This window comes from Balaenoptera ricei, chromosome 8 (assembly GCF_028023285.1).
Source record: "Balaenoptera ricei isolate mBalRic1 chromosome 8, mBalRic1.hap2, whole genome shotgun sequence".
In the NCBI taxonomy this organism is placed as follows: domain Eukaryota; kingdom Metazoa; phylum Chordata; class Mammalia; order Artiodactyla; family Balaenopteridae; genus Balaenoptera; species Balaenoptera ricei.
In genome coordinates this window covers 89292952-89311096 of record NC_082646.1, presented here as the reverse complement: position 1 = coordinate 89311096, position 18145 = coordinate 89292952, and the positions used below count along the sequence as shown (strand labels likewise).

The 18145-nt window shown below is 45.2% G+C and overlaps 1 protein-coding gene across 3 annotated transcripts in view; it reads right to left on the bottom strand.

Annotated features, from left to right (window-relative positions):
- The window catches only part of EHF (ETS homologous factor), a 42469-nt gene extending 35206 nt beyond the window's left edge, over window positions 1–7263 (bottom strand). For all 3 annotated transcript variants that reach the window (XM_059931373.1, XM_059931374.1, XM_059931375.1), the window contains exon 1: window positions 7089–7263. The gene's annotated coding sequence lies outside the window, so the exon portion shown is untranslated. The remainder of the gene's footprint in view (window positions 1–7088) is intronic.
- Between the last annotated feature and the right edge of the window lie 10882 nt (window positions 7264–18145).

Genomic DNA, 18145 nt, shown 5'->3' with positions numbered 1-18145 from the left:
ATTATCTTCATTATGCCAAGGTCCCTCGACAACTCCAAAGCTACCCATAGGCAAGAATGATGGGTGGGAAGAAAATACACCCCATTTCGACAGAGACCATCTATTAGCTACTGTTGTTCAGAAGTCATTTCATCAGCTCTGTGTGAGAGAGTGCTATAAATTAGGCATTCTTAGCTTTCTCTTTATACCATGGACCCATTTTACGCAATCTGCTGAGGCTTATAGACCCCTTCTCAAAAAAATGCTTTTAAAATGACAAAGTAAAATAATAAGATTAGAAAGGAAGTTTATCTTGAAATACAATTATCAAAATACTTTAAAAATAAACGTGTGATATCATAATAACATATGTGCTTCTTTATTAGTACATTAAACAAGAATATCTAGTGCAGGTCCAATAACTTCCGTAATATCAAAGTAGTGATGAATAGTGATATTTTGAGACATCTGTAACAAGTATAACATGATATGAAAATATCTGTAATTCCTCTTGGTGCCAGTCAGTTACAGCTATTGCTACTGGGGAGTTTTGCTTACATTCATATTGAAATTGAATTGAATTCACACTGAATGTTGAATTTTAGTTAGATTACTGAAAATAAACATGTAATTTTTTTTTCCACATCCAAGTTCACAAACCCTCTGATTTCTCCCCATGGACACTAAGAGATCTTTGGATCCCAGGTTAGAAACCCTTGCTGTTTTACAGCAAGGACTGCTTGCTCAATTCAGATAGCCTCTTGAGACCACTTCCACATGGCCAGAAGCCTCAGCTGAACAATTTACAGGAGGCAGACCCTATAGTGCCTTGGAAAAATAAGTAGGAATTTTTTTAAAGCCTCTAGAATACCCGGAGTAAGTAATGCCTTAGCTGCAGTGGCCAGTAGTTATCTGGAGACACTCAAGAATTTAAGGGTTGGGCAACATATATAAAGTTGCAGTTAATCATGTGAACTGCTGGGAGGGAGATCAGTTTCTTCTGGAGGCCCCTACATGCCAGGCATCAAGAAGGGATAAAAACGTGCTATGTACCTACCCCAGGTCTTCCTTGGAACGGCCATGGGTGGTGGTTTGCAGCCAGTTCAACCCAAGGCTCCATTTGGAGTTCCCGGCTTCACATGGCTCATCCCATCTCCCTGCTGCCCACCTTCCCCACTGAAAACCCCACTGCAGTTCTTTCCCAAGGTCACAGTGCAGAACCAACATCGATCACTTTGAAAAACAAAATTCCAGAATTATTATCAGCCACTCCTACTCAATAGCGCCTCGCCGAAAACACCCACGTTGAGCATTGACCCTCCAATTCCGTTCCACAAATTACTAGTTTCCTCACAAGTATTTGTCCAGGTGCTTTCAGAATTTTTGTCTAATTTAATCCTTACAACAGCCTGTGCAGATGTTATTAACCCTATTTTCCAAATGAGGAATTTATATTCTTGAGCTTACATAATTCACCCAAAGTCACTCAGCTACTCTGTGGCAGAGTCGAATGTGAACCCAGGTATTCTGACTCTAACCTCCGTGTTCTTTGTACCACATTCCAGCTGCTTCCAGGCAACAAAAACTCATAGCCTCCTGCTCCTTCAGATACACAAGCAGCCAAAGTATACTCTTCCCCAACGTTCCTCAACCCACAGCCTCTGGCCAATGGAGTTAAGACAAGTGAAAGGTAAGCTAGGTGCTCTCTGATTTTCTCAGTGGACATAATTGAGACAGAGGCTGAATTTGGGCCAAATCTAAAGTCCTTTGCAGGGGCTTCCCTGGTGGTGCAGTGGTTGAGAATCCGCCTGCCAATGCAGGGGACACGGGTTCGATCCCTGGTCCGGGAAGATCCCACATGCCACGGAGCAACTAAGCCCGTGTGCCACAACTACTGAGCCTGTGCTCTAGAGCTCATGCTCCACAACTACTGAGAGCATGTGCCACAACTACTGAAGCCAGCACGCCTAGAGCCCGTGCTCCACAACGAGAGAAGCCACTGCCATGAGAAGCCTGCACACTGCAACGAAGAGAAACTAGGGCTTTCTCTAGTTTCTCGCCGCAACTAGAGAAAGCCCGCACGCAGCAACGAAGACCCAACACAGCCAAAAATAAATAAATAAAATAAATAAGTTTATTTTAAAAAATAATAAACTAAAGTCTGTTGCAAAGAAAACATCTTGTCAGTAGTCACCCTGGAGACAAGGCTGAAATAATCTTCACCTTTCAGACCCCACTTACCTCATCCAATAGGATATATCATTAGCCCTACTGAGGGAATTTTTTAAAGGTTCCTAAGAGGGACCCCCAAAAAAATCTCTATGAGACAGTCATATGCTCCAAGCTCCACTGTCATACACAAAAGTAGAAGACCTTCTTCATATTCCAAAAAAGACTCAATAGACTTTTGGAAGAAGTCTGCATCAGGCAAAGAAAGGGCTGGCAGGCAGACTAAAATTTCTCAGATCCACAACTGGACCAATAAAGACCTAGCCCCCAAGATTGTTTATGTGGTGTCTATAATATAGAGTGAGGGGGATGTGACAGAATAGGAAATTTTAAATCCAACACAATTACAACAACATCAAAGAAATTGTAGACAAGGTCCTACAAAAGTAAAAATAGTTATTTTAATAGTGGGGTTCATGAGGTGGTCTAATAGTCCAATAATCAAAATATTATAGTAAGCATTTTGGCTCCTTTTGATTTGGGGCTTGGTTTTCATCAGAAAGCATGTTTGGAATGCACCTCTGCTGGCCACATTTTAAATAAATAGGCAGATACCCTTAATAACAACGAAGATGTTCCTGAGAAAGGACAGGAAGGAGGTTCTAAGGGCTGGGGTGTGGGGGAAGATTGGAAGAGAAGAGATCATGTGAATCCAATGAACCAGAACAAGGGGCTCAGCCCCATAAAACAAACCGAAGACAGAGTGTGCTTAGGTGCTAGTGAAATCAATATTCAAAGAAGTATTTTACAGGGTATCTCTTTTAAAACAAAGCCAATTAAAACCCTGGTAGCCTCTTTAAATGGGCCATCCTGCTTGACCCTATTGCAAGCTTTGGTTGCTCCAGATTCGGGCCAAGGGCCTCTGGGAAGACCAGGCTCTCCAGGTGGGCTGCCCAGTGGCTTGGCCAGCCATGTTCCCCTTCTGATGACCCCTCGGGTCTTCCTCTCGGAGAAATGAGCCCATGTCCATCCCATCTACCCAATAATTCATGGACAGTCAGACGAACTGATCAGCACCACACAAGCTGAGCAGCCTCCACGGGGTCCTGAGTATTCTCTTTTCAGCCGGCTGCTTTCGTGTTTTACAGAAGACAGCATTAGAGTGCCTACCCGTGTACACCAATGGCTCCCGGTGGTCACAAAACAGTCAGCTGCATCCACTTCTACACTCACACCAACTTCAGATAAATGAGGCAATTGATAAAGATGGGATGTTGTCATGGGAACAGCTCAAGCACCCCTAGTAAAGGTAACTAGTCTTTAGTACCTCCACCAGGTACATCCCTTGGCCAAAATTCTGAAGACCCCAGAATTAGGAAGCCACTTAAGGGCTCCTACTGGTCTTCTTTCCTGTCTCATCCTTAGGAAGGCATCTCCCACCCTATTCTCAGCTTTCACAGACTCAAGCTAAACCTGCTGAGCTCTAGGCATAGCTAGTTTCCCTGGGTCATCAGATTCTGAGGGCCAAAGTGGATCTTACGGATGATCGGGTTCAATCTCCTTTGTCCAAATGAGGAAACAAAAGCCCAGAGAGGTGGAGTGTATTGCTGTGGGAACACAGCTTTGCTGGGACTACAAAGCCAGGTCTCCTGACTGCCAGTCGCATGAATGTCCTGCACCCTGCCTTGTCCACACCATGCTCCAATCACTCAAAAACGTGAGTCTGGAATTCTTCAAGGAAGGTTCTTAAAGAAATATCTTTATTTTCCCCCTCTGAAGTCCAATGAATTTTTTATCAAATAACTCTGAGGGATCCATGGAAATTTCTACTCCAGCACATCTCAGCTTCCTGACATCAAAGCCACTCAGCTTGAACATATGTCCCATCCTAACATTAGCTGCTGTGGGAAGCCATCCTCCCCCACTGCACTCTTTGTTTCCTGCACAGCTTAATAGTCTGGGCTTTAAAACCCTGTGCGATTTAAATAAACGTAATAGTCACATATGTCTAATAAGAGCGTAATTGCAGCTCCTCAAAACGAATCCAATGATTTAAAATCCTATTATGAAAAATTAGATAAGAAAACATTAAATAAAGTTTATTATCTTCTCTGTCTCTTCAGTTCTTCAGCAATAGATTTAAGAGAAGTCCAGCACCATACGGCTGCCTCCCTCCCTCTGTCTTCAGGTGACAACCCCCAGCTCAGACAGAGCCGGCATGGCTCACCCAGGCTGACAGCCCCGCACGGTCAGTTTCCCAGCAACAAAGCCAGGATTAGAAGCGTGGTCTCAAACACCAAGGCTACATGGAGCCCAATCCTCCCAACCGGCCCCTCCCACAACAGAAATGATTGTCACTTAAATTCTACCGGAGAGGGACCCTAACGAGAGAGATAGGCTGAAACGGCCGAAAAAGGTATCACCGAAAATCAGCTTCCGACTTTATATTGGATTCCTTCAAACCGTGGCGTTGCTTCTCAAGTGTGTTAGCAATTTCTACCACGCGTTCTTGGTATCTACCCTACCCCATCTCCCAGAGGTCTTTGAAAATCCCATCTGTTCAAAAGGACTTAGGGAGGACTCCAACTTGTGGAAGAGGGGGAAGGACTGAATCACTTTTTAACGATTTGTATAAACCTCTATGGCTGGGCTTGATGCTTTAACATTAAACAGGCTTCCTACACTGAGTTTTCAAAAAGCAAAGAACACAGCCCAGTGCTAACTCTAATTTGGGGGTGGAGGTATAGGTGGGGTTGAGGAAGAAGTAAAACATTACAAGATTCCAGAAAGCTAAATTCTACTTCCTGGAAATGAACTTTGACCCAAAGCACTCACTTTCTGGCCTAGGACGTGATATGAGTTCCTTCCAGTTTCCAATTAGCTAACTGAGTGCACTTGAGTAAATATTTTAACCTCTCACTTTCCATTTTGTCTCAGCCTTTGAAGTCGTCAAAAAGGTAATGAAAGAGGATCTGCATAAAGTTGGTAAATTAATGGGAGCATAAAGGTGGAATCATGACTGTGAATGTAGGGCTTCTCAGAGGTCCAGAAAGGCCCAAGGCATTTCTATTTGGGGGAGCTCACAGTATATTTTAAAAATGGGGAAAAAAATCAAAAGGGGGTTATTTGAATTTAACAAATAGATGCTTTTTAACACAAAAGAACAAATATAATTGAATTTGAGATCGTTCATACATATGAGGCCTGGATCAAAGGCATCACCCTACCCACAACCACCCTAAAAAGGTCTCGGCTAATGCCGCCATCTTGAACAGTAACACAAGAGAACTTACAGCACGGTTGTTCCCTCAAAGTTACTTTCTTCTAAAATGCCTCTGTAAAATAGTTTGGAAACATGGAGGATTGTCTCCATTATATTTATTATTTTTTCAAGTGTGATCACACACTTCCAAATGACCCTCGTTCCATGTTCCCACTGTTTTTTAAAGTCTATCCATATAAGCCATGAGTGATGGTGTGGGAATCATGTGATCCTACCCGACTTCAGATTATAAGATGGAATTGATGAGTTATTTCATAGTCTCAGAATTCTAGGTCTCAGAAAGAGGATAAGTGGAGCCTTCTGCAAACTCCAAATGCAGCTATTAAAGTCATTCTTGTTCTTTTTAAGAATTAAAGATTATTCACTGTTATAGAGCTCCATAAAGTCATTCTTAAAATCTCTTAACAGCCTTTCCTGGTAGCATCTCTTACCCCTGAAGTTCTTCCCAATAACACGACTTCACCTCTCCTGTTGGAAATCAACTCTTCCCTTGACCTCAGTGGAATTAGCGCATGGCCACTCATGATCCCCAACTACGCTTTTATGCAGTGAAAGGCTCTATCTTATCGCATCTTCACAGCCATGCCTATAGAACCAACTCCTGAATTAGACCTTCCACAGAAAAGTTCTCAAGTCCAAACACTCACTCACTTTATCCCTGTTACTAAGGTCAGTGCAGATAACCAGCAAGACACCTGTGAACTTAGACTCACAGAAGCTTATGCTTCATCATAACAAGACACATGCTCCCACAATCCTAGGAGTATCCTAGATCTTGGCAAAGATGGATGGTGAAAATATAAATTTCCTGACTCGGCGTTGTCATTTACCAGAAAGAAGATTAACTCCTCACTGTTTCCAGTTCTATCCACACATAGGCCAATTCTTCTCCATCGTGTCCAAGCAGAATCAAAAGAGCCCCTGTCTTAGAAGGCATTTGGGGCTGCTGACTCACTTCTGCCTGTCTGGTCATAGTATCCCATCACGGAACAAACAAAGGGTTAGTTTGTCCCCATATGAAATGACAAAGCTCTTTGCCAAAATTGTTTTTGTTTTTTGTTTTCTGGACAGAGATGTGCAGTTCTCCCCAATACCCTTGCCTACCTGGGCTGCCTGACCACTTTTTCCAATGTGGGTGCATACACCCTTGCCTGTTTCCAGCCATTTTCCAACACCAGAATATACTGAAGATAATCTGCCTTTCTCTACAACTAATGGAATGAGTCAGAAAAACTACCAACACAAGACATCTCTAGAAAGTGAGAACGTGTGCTCTGAGCCCCAGTAGCTACTCAGCCAACCAGTACTTCACTGAGAGGAACCCATCCCCAGCTTTCAGAATTTCAGAATTCAATCCAGGGAAATGGCTTTGTTGCAGAAAGAGAGGGAAACCAGGGGGCTTTTAACTTCACAGTGATCGAAGACCAGACTCCATGCAGGGAGTTCACAGATAACATCCAAAGTCGCCCTGCTGCCCTCCAAAATAAAATCCCAAGACAACCCAGTGAGGAAAGCACAGCTTAGGCGAGCTTCACTTCCTGCCAGCTGCCTCCGGGAGTCTGGTTTATTTTCACCTGTCTGATTCAAGGCAGGTTTCTCCTTCCACTCAGGTATTTGAATTCCAGATTCAAAAGAAGGTTTAAAAGTAAGGACTTACCTCATTTACCTAAAGATTCTGGGTGGGAAATCCAATAGCTGTAGTGAATGGAGGGAAGGTAGCGAGCAGCGCTCACGCCAGCTCCTACAGGGACAGGGAACCGGGAGTGTTATCACGTCTGAGCTCTCATCAGAGTGAAGATCAATGCACATGACAATAATTTTAAATCATTTTGTAGGATGTTAAGCAATAAGCCACCAACCGGGAATTCCCTAAGTCACTTCCCCCTCTTCTGATTGGCTGCTGGGCCCTTTAAAAAAATAAAATAAAGGATTACAAACATTTGCTCATTTGCATTTGGCCAACTCACACGTTAGCGTTCAAACAAAACAGGTCTAACCAGGTTATGCCTGTGTCTCGAGAACAGAGACAACCTGTTAATGGATGAGGAATTGATTTGGTGGTGACTGTTCTTTCCAACTTAGAGGCTGTTTCAAGTGAAAAGCACCAGGCTTGCTCCCCAAAGACACCAGCAGGAATGGAGAATGTAAGAGCAAAGTGAGCAGAAGCTCAAATCTGGAGGAGATGATGGTACAGGGGATTCGGGGGCGCTCTTAAACCTCTGTCTCATGTACTAGCTTGTATTCGGTCCACTCTGCTTTGACATCAAGGTCTTTGCCCTGGCCACACAGGTACCAGGTTCTTAAGGGACTCCCGGCCAGGTAGCGGGAACATAGGTTCTCTCTCCAGGCACCATGATTAACTCCTTAACAGTGACCCCTGGCAATTTCAGTGGACTTTGAAAAGCCCATCTCCCCTGGTCCCAGGTAAGAGCTCTGGAAAATTTGAAGGGAGGGTCCTGGAAGGGAGAGTCGATCCTGAGTTGTTCAGGTAGAACAGTCAGCTTTCAAAAATGCGAGGGCTGACTATCTGGTTGGTGCCTTATCCAGATTCTTTACTTCCTCTTGACACTTCCACGGTCTTTTTTTTACTATATATCGACCCTCCCTACAGTTGCTAGAGAGGGAAAGACCAGGATGCTGTAACTGGAAATACACCAACACACTTTGGGCAAGAAGAAGATGGAATCTGGGGGAGGATCCACGGATTTCAAATGCCCATGCTATCCCCATCCCCCTGGGCCAGGGGCCTGCTTCACCGGGTCACAAATGCCCTTCCGCCAATACAGTTGGGTGTCGGCTCCTGGCGAGGAAAAATACCCTCCCCTAACCATGAACTTTCTCTCTTGGTTCTCCTTGGGCACCGGCCTGGCATGAGCTAATTGTCTAAGCAGATTTCTTTAACTCACCAGGCCTCCCCTCTGGGGGAGGGGAAAGGGAATTTGAGTTTTGGCAAAGAGACAAAGATTTTGTGATCAAAACCAAGAAGTTCCTTGTGTAAAAAAGGAAAGTCTATATATGGGCAACAACTGAATAGAACAAAAAGTAAGCAGTTGTCCTATTAAGGTGGAGTGGTGAGTGGACGGTAGCACTCCTTTCTTGCTGGTTTTCCTAGTGTGGGCACCGTGTTTGCTGAGGTTTTGGGAAGTGTAAAAGACTTGGTGGGAGGGCAGGGGTGGGTTTGGGAGGGTCTTGGAACTCAGGCAGGTCTTGAAGGTTTTGAAGGTTTGGGGAGTGCAATTTAGGGAAGCTCTAAAAATCCCCTCTATCTCCTTGGCCTTCACTAAACATTCCCACCATTCCCTATCTTCAACCTGTGTGTTTCCCAAAGGCCTTGTTAAAAGGCAAATGTCTGATAAATACAGTAAATGTCATTATTGCCCATTATCACATTAGCCCAAATTAGTCTATCAGCTCCAGATCTGAGAGCAGGGCCCTGAGGAAACAGACTGGTGATGTTTTGCTTAAAAGATGAATCAGGAGCCACCTGAACTACCAACCCCACCCACAGCAGGGGCTGTGTGTATGCGGGCGTGTGTGTGTGTGTGTGTGTGTGTTGGGGGGAGGGGCGTCCAGGTGTTTTGAGTGCCAGTGTAACTCCAGGAAGCAAACTTGGCCTTCTTTACAATTTTGCCTGAGATTAACCTGAAACAGGGACTTCCCTTGTGGTCCAGCAGTTAAGACTCCACGCTCCCAATGCAGGGGACCTGGGTTCGATCCCTGGTCAGGGAACTAGATCCCACATGCATGCCGCAGCTAAGAGTCCGCATGCCACAACGAAAGACCCTGCATAACACAACAAAGACCCCACGTGCCACAACTAAAAGATCCCTGCATGCCGCAACAAAGATCCCGCAACTAAGACCCGGCACAGCCAAATAAATAAATATTTTTAAAAAAACAAACAAGAAACCTGAGACAGCAGCGGGGTAGGTGGGAGGTAGAGGGTGTGTAGTCAAGGGGTGGTAAACCTCGAAAGCAACTCCAAAAGTGGCGTGACTCTCCGGTTCGGTCCCAACCACCTTTAACTGCAGGCTCTTCCATTTCTAGGTGAAGAGTTTCAGTTACATCTCTATTTCTTCATCCACTCTTACCCTGCCCATTTTCCATCAGGGGACTGCCCCATTAAGGCACTCCTGAGAAGAGTCATTTGAGGATGGTAGTGGTGAACGAGGATGGAAAGACGTCACCTCATACTCACAAGCCACTTTAGTTGTGGAGTCTTTATGTATACACACAAAGTACCTACTAATGTGTCTGGTCCTTAGTGGGTTCTTCTCAAGTATCGGCTATTTTCTCTACTTGGGACTTAGCTGAACCTCCCAGAAGAAAAACAAAAACAAAAACATCTTCCTCCCCAAGCCGAAAAAAAAAAGGCTAGATTTTTAGGCATGTTACACCCATAGAGAAATTTCTTCAGAGTATGAGGTCTTTTACTCTATGGTAAAAGAGACAGCACTTACATCAAATTAGATTGATGGATAGATAGATATAGATAGATAGATAGATAGATAGATAGATAGATAGATAGATAGATACATGATGGAATGGATGGAAGTCCTGATTTTTAACTGAAAATGCTAAAAGTTGGATTTGATGCTGAAGCCTTCAACTGCAAGAGCCTCAAATATATCAAGCATGTCTCTCATGGATAAGTTTAAAAGTGTAACCACAAAACCATCAAATACACCAGAGCCTTTTTATAAACACATTGTTAGTTTCTTGAAAGTCATAACCTTCTCAAGGAGGAATCAGGCAAGAGTCTTCGTTATCATGTCAGAGCTGCAGCCCCAGCATAGATTCTGTTTGTTCTGTGCTCCGAGGATCTCCTGTAGACTGATAAAGACAAAGGGAAGCAGTAGAGTGATGAGACAAAGCTGACTGCCTGGGTTTTAAGGATGGGAGGACTTAAGAGAGAGAGGCAAAGCAGCTTGCCCTCAGGTCAAGATTAAGGTAATACTGAGATAACTGGAACCAACTCTGCAAACCCAATTACTCTGCATAGAAACCTTCCTGATTTCAAGGCCCTATCACTGTCTCAGACCTGTGCAAAGACACAGAGGCTTTGAGTCAAGCTGCGTTGCTGGTTCACACAGAGGAAAGGGGGGCAGAGCAAACCAGGCCAGGGTGTGGGCAGTGGCCTGGGGACCCTGAGTTCAGTTGAATTGCCTGCTAGGAGATCCACATTCCTACATCAAGGCCAAGACAAAGAATCTCTCTGAGCCAAGTATCAAGCCCTAAGGGGTCGAGTCTTAATACCAGCACAGGCTGTGGTTACAAGGTTAACGAGAGCAGTGTGCTTGCTTTGCAAAATGAGGATGCTGGCTTACTTTACACAGCACCTTTTAACTAGAGGCCCTGTATTTATTTTTGAAAGCAAGAGTGTGTTTATATCTGTTTCTGTCTATCATCTGCTCTTGATGACATGGAATTACCTCGGGGGCAGAAAGGAACAACTATTTAGTGGGAGCCACACAAGAATATTACTCTAGAACTAACAGGAACAAGAAACTCTGGTGGGGGGAGGGGAGTGACATGGAGCATTATCGTCAGTTACCTTGGCTAGAGTCAAATAAGGTACTAGGATTAATTAATATCATCTTGCCTCACACCCTACTCCCTTCTAAAAGCTATGCTTCCAAAACCTTTACACTTTGGCTTAGATTCGACTGCCAGGGATCTACAAATCCTCTGAGGAGGAATTTCCTGGGCTTTGAAGGTAGCACCTGAGCTCCATTTGGGAGGTCTGACAGCTGTCCTAACAGATATGCAAGGCACCTTTTGACCATGTCTTTTGCCATCACATCTGTGCCTACACGCTGAGAATATTCTCTGCCCACGGCACGTACCACTCACCTGCTGAAGTGGGGACAACCTTGGTGCTGGAGTGGGAAAGGGTGGCTCACCATTTCTGGAAAAAAGTGATCCATTGCATATACACATGCGTGCACACACACACAGCTACCCCTCAGGCAGCTGGATGCGTCACCAATCTTACCTATGCACCAACGATAAATGTTATGAACTCCCCCTTCATATTTTAATTATTCTCAAGATACCTCCATTCTTGACTTATTTAACTCACCCCTGACCTGTTCCTTCTGCTTCACCTATATCTTATTACTTTCTTTCTGGCCTTATCTCGCTCACCTCACAGACAGCTATACACAGTGCCCTGACTTAATGCCAACTCCACTGTTGGTGTAAGCACTTTGTTTCTTGAATCAAACTGCTTTGAGCGCCTAAACAGCATTTCCATCAAGGTCTTCAGGAAGGTTCATTTCTCCATCTCAGAGCAGGAGGAAAGACGAGGTAAAAGTTGGCCACTTCCAGACCATCTTCTTGCAGCCTATATTTTCTTCTTTTTTGTGTGGGGAAGAGTTTCTTAACAATTATAGGGGTTGTATTTACGTATTATTTGGGCGTTAGAACTTTTTCCATTATCATGGAACCCCCAAATATAAAACAGAATAAAGAGATGCTTCTGCAGATGGATTGGAGGTAAGGCATCTGCAGCCTCCCCTGATCAGTCACCCTTCCCTTCCCCTACAGGCACTCAGCCTTCTTTGACCCCTGTGTCCTTGCTCTAAGCCAGTGGAGCAACCGTACTGCCTAATAAACTCAGGGGCTCCTGCCTATACCTACCAAATTGGCACCTCCAAAGGTGGGTGACAGCAGAGACAGTAATCAATTTTGCATTCATCACCATCTATTTTTATTTTGTGGGCTCCCATATTATCCCACCAATGATAAACCAGAAGCCTAGGTTCCTACTGTCCAAGAGGACATTTTAATGAGACTGATCTTGGGTGAAAGTCTCAGTGCCTCGTCTCTTTCACCCAGGGACCATGAGAGACAGCAAACTCTCAGACCCAAGTAGAAAATGTGTAAAATCACAATCTAAATGTCTAATTATTGGGGAGAACCTGTGGTGTTGCAAGATGAGGGGTGCTAAGAACTTATTCCCTCACCCTCAAAAAAAAAAAAGACTCAGCTTTCTCAACAGCCACTGGTATTGTGGAAAGGACAGAGAATTTGGAGCCAGACAGACCAGGACAATCTTGTCACATTTACTTACACTTTAGCTCTCAGTTTCCCCATCTGTTTATTGGGGATATAAACACTCTCAGTGAGCTGTTTGAGGATTTAAATGAGAAATGTACAAAGCCTCAGCAGAGTGCCTGGCATTTGGTGGGCTCTTGGGAAATGCTTACTCTCTCCTCTAAGTATGGGGCTTGAATCTCAAGAGATCCCCTTAGCAATACATGAAGTTACATATGGGTGATCAGACCCCTAATTCTCCACGTTTCAACAAAGTAGGAGAAGAGGGTGGTGCTGGACAAGTTATTGGAAAATGGAAGCGTAATAATGACTCTTCACTTTTATTCATTATTAACCGTGTCCCAGTCACTAGACTAAGAATTTAACTTGCATCACCTCATTTAATCCTCACAAAACTCTATGAGAAAGGTCTTATTACTCTTCTTACTTTGCAGATGAGGAAACTGAGCCTCATAAGCTTGATAAGTAACTTGGCCAAGGCCACACAGTAGAGCAAGTTGCTGGAGCTCAGACCCAGCCAGTGTCATTCCAAAACAAGATCTCAACCACAACCCTCTTCAAAAAAGAGAAGCTTAACAGTGTGTGGAAATTTGGATTATAATATCTTCCAGGGACAGGGAAAACCAAGCTTAGCTCTGGAAGACAATTGGACACGTGAATGTTTCTTGGGAGAGTGAGATTGTAAAGGTGAAATGAAAAAAGGTATGAAACAGGCAAACAGGTCTGGACCTTCTAGGATAGTCTTCACCCCCTGCCCTTCAAAACCAAATATGTAAAAAGCCAAATGCTCAGAGTAAGAATTGAGGGGAAACCCATTGGAAAATGTTGTGACTTGGTCTTGCCTGGGAAGTCATGAGTCTCTTTTGACACAAAGGTCATCCTGCCACCCACCAGGCCTAATAGCACTAGGCAGGCTAAGTCCCACAGCATCTAGATCCAGAAATGGCAGAATAGAGTGAAGCGCTGGAGTGATGATCAAGGCATTACATATGAAGGTTGAGGGCAGTAGTTGAAACTCGTTGGGGGCAGGGTCTCATCCGTTTCTCAATCCCATTCTTCACAAGCAATTGAGAGTGTCTCAAGAAAATGTAAAATACTAATCAACCAGATTCTGCTCCTAAATGCCTTCCAGATTAGGAATTCTGGACCTGCTCATGCCTCTGGAAATAATGCATCTAGAAACCTCCTGGAAATGATATCCGAGAGTTGACCAGCACGTCCACTGGAACTATGTAAAAAAATTCATTGCATAAATAAATTATTCATTCAGGCCATTCAAAACATATGCACTGGGCTTCCCTGGTGGCGCAGTGGTTGAGAATCTGCCTGCCAATGCAGGGGACACGGGTTCGAGCCCTGGTCTGGGAACATCCCACATGCCGCGGAGCAACTGGGCCCATGAGCCACAACTACTGACCCTGCATGTCTGGAGCCTGTGCTCCGCAACGAGAGGCTGCAACAGTGAGAGGTCCACGCACCGTGATGAAGAGCGGCCCCCGCTCGCCGCAACTAGAGAAAGCCCTCGCACAGAAACGAAGACCCAACACAGCGAAAAATAAATAAATAAATTTATTTTAAAAAAAAAACCCATATGCACCTGCACTTTGGTGGAATGTCAAGAAAGAAGCCCTTGGAATTATTTCTGAATAATTCCTGATTTAGGGGAACTCCAGACGAAATCTCCCCGCAAGTATCATGGCGTGTCTATGATTTTTCTCCCCTTTCTCTCCCCCATCCCCATTCTTAGCAACCACATGTGAGTTCAGGGTTTGGAATTAGTCAATCTGTCTTCCTGGACAAGAACAGTATATCAAAAACCTATTTTGAGACCTGGTTTCTCTTATGACAGTGCCCCAGGAAAGTTTTATGAGAATCCTGATTTAAGGTTGGAGGTTAATAGCTCTGAAATTCTGAGAACCAAAAGATATTGTGTAGGTGGGTGCACAGTAAAACTGAAATAAGGAACTCCTCTGTAAACTGAACCCAAAATCTGCACAGTCGGTTCATCTGAAAACTTCTCTCGGGAGGACAGCCCCAAGTGAAAGGGACCAGCCACAGTCTACCCACTTCCTTACAGTGGAAAACATGGAGGCCCTCGAGCTCTGTGCTGCTGGAAAGAATGGGAGATGGAGGGCAAGGGGCAGAGGCAGCTGACAAGGCGAGCCTGCGAGAAGGGCACGGTCAGCTTGCCTTGGACATTCTCCATCAACACCAAAGTCCGACATTGAGGGACTTTTTCCATCATCACCAAAAGACTTTAAGGTCTGCCCAAGGTTTACCATCCTCAAATTCACCAGTTTGTGGTTCTCCAGGAATAGCCAGACCCACTAGAGCAGAAAACCTCAGGGAGTCCAACCTTAGCTCTCACAATTGTGTGTGGTTATGGTGGAGGGGCACACCCTTGGCAGATTTCTGATTTTTGCTAATCCATTTTCTTTTCAGCTTGGCAGGTCACTTTAACTTGGACGCTGAATGCACAGCTAGGAAAAAGAGGCTTGTTAGGGGATGGGTCAATGCTCTGTGAACTTGAGCCTTGGCTGGGGTAACATTCTTGGAACAACCAGGTAAGATGAGCCTAGGAAGACACAGCACTATGCCACCATGGACACAATCACTGGGCATCCACACCCACCATGGGTCACCGCCCAGCCCACATCCTGACCCCCAGCGGACCGCTCGTTGCTCTAACTGCAACCCCTCTCCATTCCTCAGACCTGTTGGCAGCAAACACTAGGCGGTGGGGCAGAGTTGCTGGGGAAGAGGGTAAACTGAGACCAAGAAGGAAACAGACGGAGAGAGAGCAGTTCCTGCATGTTTCATCCTGAAGCCCTTAGAGAAACTGTGAAATACCCTCCAAACTCACCTTGGTAATATTTCTTACCATTCTGGTCACAACTGGACCAGAATTGTGTTCACACACTCCCATTCTTCATGTTTGCCGCCTTCTCAAAAAGCAGCTAGATCATTCTCTTATTCAAAAACCTTTGCCAGTTTCCCCATTCCCTGGAGCTGTGATCCTCAGAGGGTAGGCAAGATGATTTTTAAGCACAAATAATTTCTATTTTAACAATTATATGTTTTTGATGTAAAAACAAACTTAGTAAAGTAAAAGAGAGTCAGTGTAAGTCAAAATGAAAATTATTAAGCAAATAATATAAATGGGTACAAGACATAGCAAAAATAGTGATAATAACATTTGAGTGATTGAAATGTGGAAAATAATGCCTTAAAGACAGGCAGTCCCAACTCCCTGAGAGCACACCGTTACCGGTCCCCATCACTTGGTCTCCACCTATGTCCTAAGTCCCTGGGGGTACATCCCAGACACCGTGGGCCCACATGGCTTCTGCTTCCCTGCTTCCTGCTGTCCCACCACGTGGACCGTCCCTTCCCCATCTTTGCCCAGTGGAAGCCAACCCATTTTCTCCATTCAGTCTTCTCCAATTGCTTCATTAGAATTTAAGTCTCCCCAAATGGTTTGGTTGTACTTGGAACCAGTCAATAGTCTACATTTAACAAATGTTTATGGAGCTTCTACCATGGGCCAAGCACTGTGCCAGGCAATGGGGATTTAGCCACTGGAGAAAAAAAAAAGACAAAAATTCCTGCCATCACGGAACATAGATTCGAAAGAAGCGAGACATCGGCACATTTACTATTCTGCCATGGGGGCCATTTGGGGTTCCGCTTTTCCCCAGCCGGCCTGGGTAACCTAAGCAGACAGGGTCTACATTGCCTATCCTTAGGAGGGCCTGACAGGATTTCTCTCAATAGCAGGGCGCTGAGTTGGTGAAACCCCAGACAGAGCTGGGGCTCAGGTGTCTAGAAGCAGTGGCATAACCCACACACCCTGGGTGTCTATGGTCCTTTAGAAACTGTTTCCTCTGTGTGTCTCCCTAGATCTTCCCAATGTCCCTGGAACGTGTGATGCATACAAGATGGTTGAAATGATGACCCCACTTGGTTTGGCATCTTTCCAGAGGTCGCACAGTTAGCGCAGAGCGGACAGCTGTCTGAGGTCACGTGCATGGTTCCCAGTGGCTCCTCTGGCCCCTGCAACCGCTCTCCTCCAGCCTCAGGGAGAGACACCTCCAGGCACAGACAACTCTAATTCCCGACGGGAATCAAACCCACAGAAGATACGGATGGTACAAGGCTCTGTAGTGACTGCAGAAAAGAGGAGGGAGCCCGAGAACACTGTCAGGAGCGGGAGAAGCTCTGGACATCTTTCCAGAAAGAAACAGTGCAGAGCTGCTCCTACTGTTCTATCCCTGCATTTCCCTCTTCTCCTCTGTCTCACCCCGGGTCTTTTCCAAGCTCGCTGCCCAGCCTCGGCGGGGAGGTGGCATGTAGAGGACTTAACGCATCCCAGACTTTCCTGATTTTAGCACTGAATGCCCCACCTCCCAGGAAACTCCATGGTCCAGGAAACTCCTGCTAAACCAGGAAGGTTGGTCAATCCAGCTGTGTGTCACAAAGGCTCCCACCTGATCTTCTCTAACAGCTGTGTGTCCTTGGGCAGTTACCTACCATCTCTGAGTCCCTGTATTCTTATCTGCAAATGGAGACATTGCCATCCCCCAGGGCTGTGGAGGGGATTAAAGTCATAACGTATGTTTAGGGGAACACGCCAGTGCACCATAAATGATTGCTGTGATTAAGCCTGTGGAGGCTGGACCGAGAGCTGCAGTTGAACCAAAGGTCCTATGAGCTGGTTAATGAGCTCGTAAGAGAGCTTGCCGAGTGGCTCTCATTTAGAGGTGCCCGTGCCAAGGATCACGTGGTCACAGTGGCCATAGTCTCACCAGGGCCTCTGAATGGCAAGAAACAAGAGACTTGCTAGCCAAGTGCTGTCAACCAATCCCACAATCCACCCAGCTCTGCCTTATTATTTTTATTAAGCACTTACTATGTGCCAGATGCTAAGTACTTTATTTACATACAACCTCTCATTTAATCCTCACCACAGCCCCTCAAGGTAGTATTATAATCCCCCATTTTAATGACAGGAACCTGAAACTAAGGGGGATTTAGTAACTTGCCTGAGGTCACACTACTGGGAAGGACAGACAGAAACCAGGGCTGCCTGACCTCAGAGTCTCTATCCCTAACCACCCCTAACCTTAAGTGAAAAACATCCTCTCCCCGTTCCTCCGCAGGAGCTGATCGCTTTTTCTCCCCTCCCAGTAGAAGGAAATTGGCATTTGATGAGGCACTGGGCAATCTGATCAGCCTCGGAGAGAAGGAGAATTAGGCTAGCCCTTGCTTGCTGCGAGTTGATTGCTTATCCTGCAACCCTGCTGGGTTTCCCAGAACCCTGAGTAAATATTTACATAATCGCATTACCTGGCTCCCCAGCTTCAGACTGTGCAGAAAACATAGAACCAACCCAGGTCGATGAATCTTTGTAGTTTGGATGTACTTTTTTTCGACCCATGACAGTCTTATAGGCAGACTCGTGCCTGTAGACCGTCCAGTACAGAGAAAAGGGCTCTTGACTTGGAAACAGACTGAGGTCTTCATCCCAACTCTACCGCTTACAAGCTATGCCACTTCGGACAACTTGAGGCTCGGTTTTCCCATCTGTAAAATGGGCCTAAAGTTTGACCCAGTTTCATTATCATCATCATCCCTTGTGGAGAACTTACAGGTGTA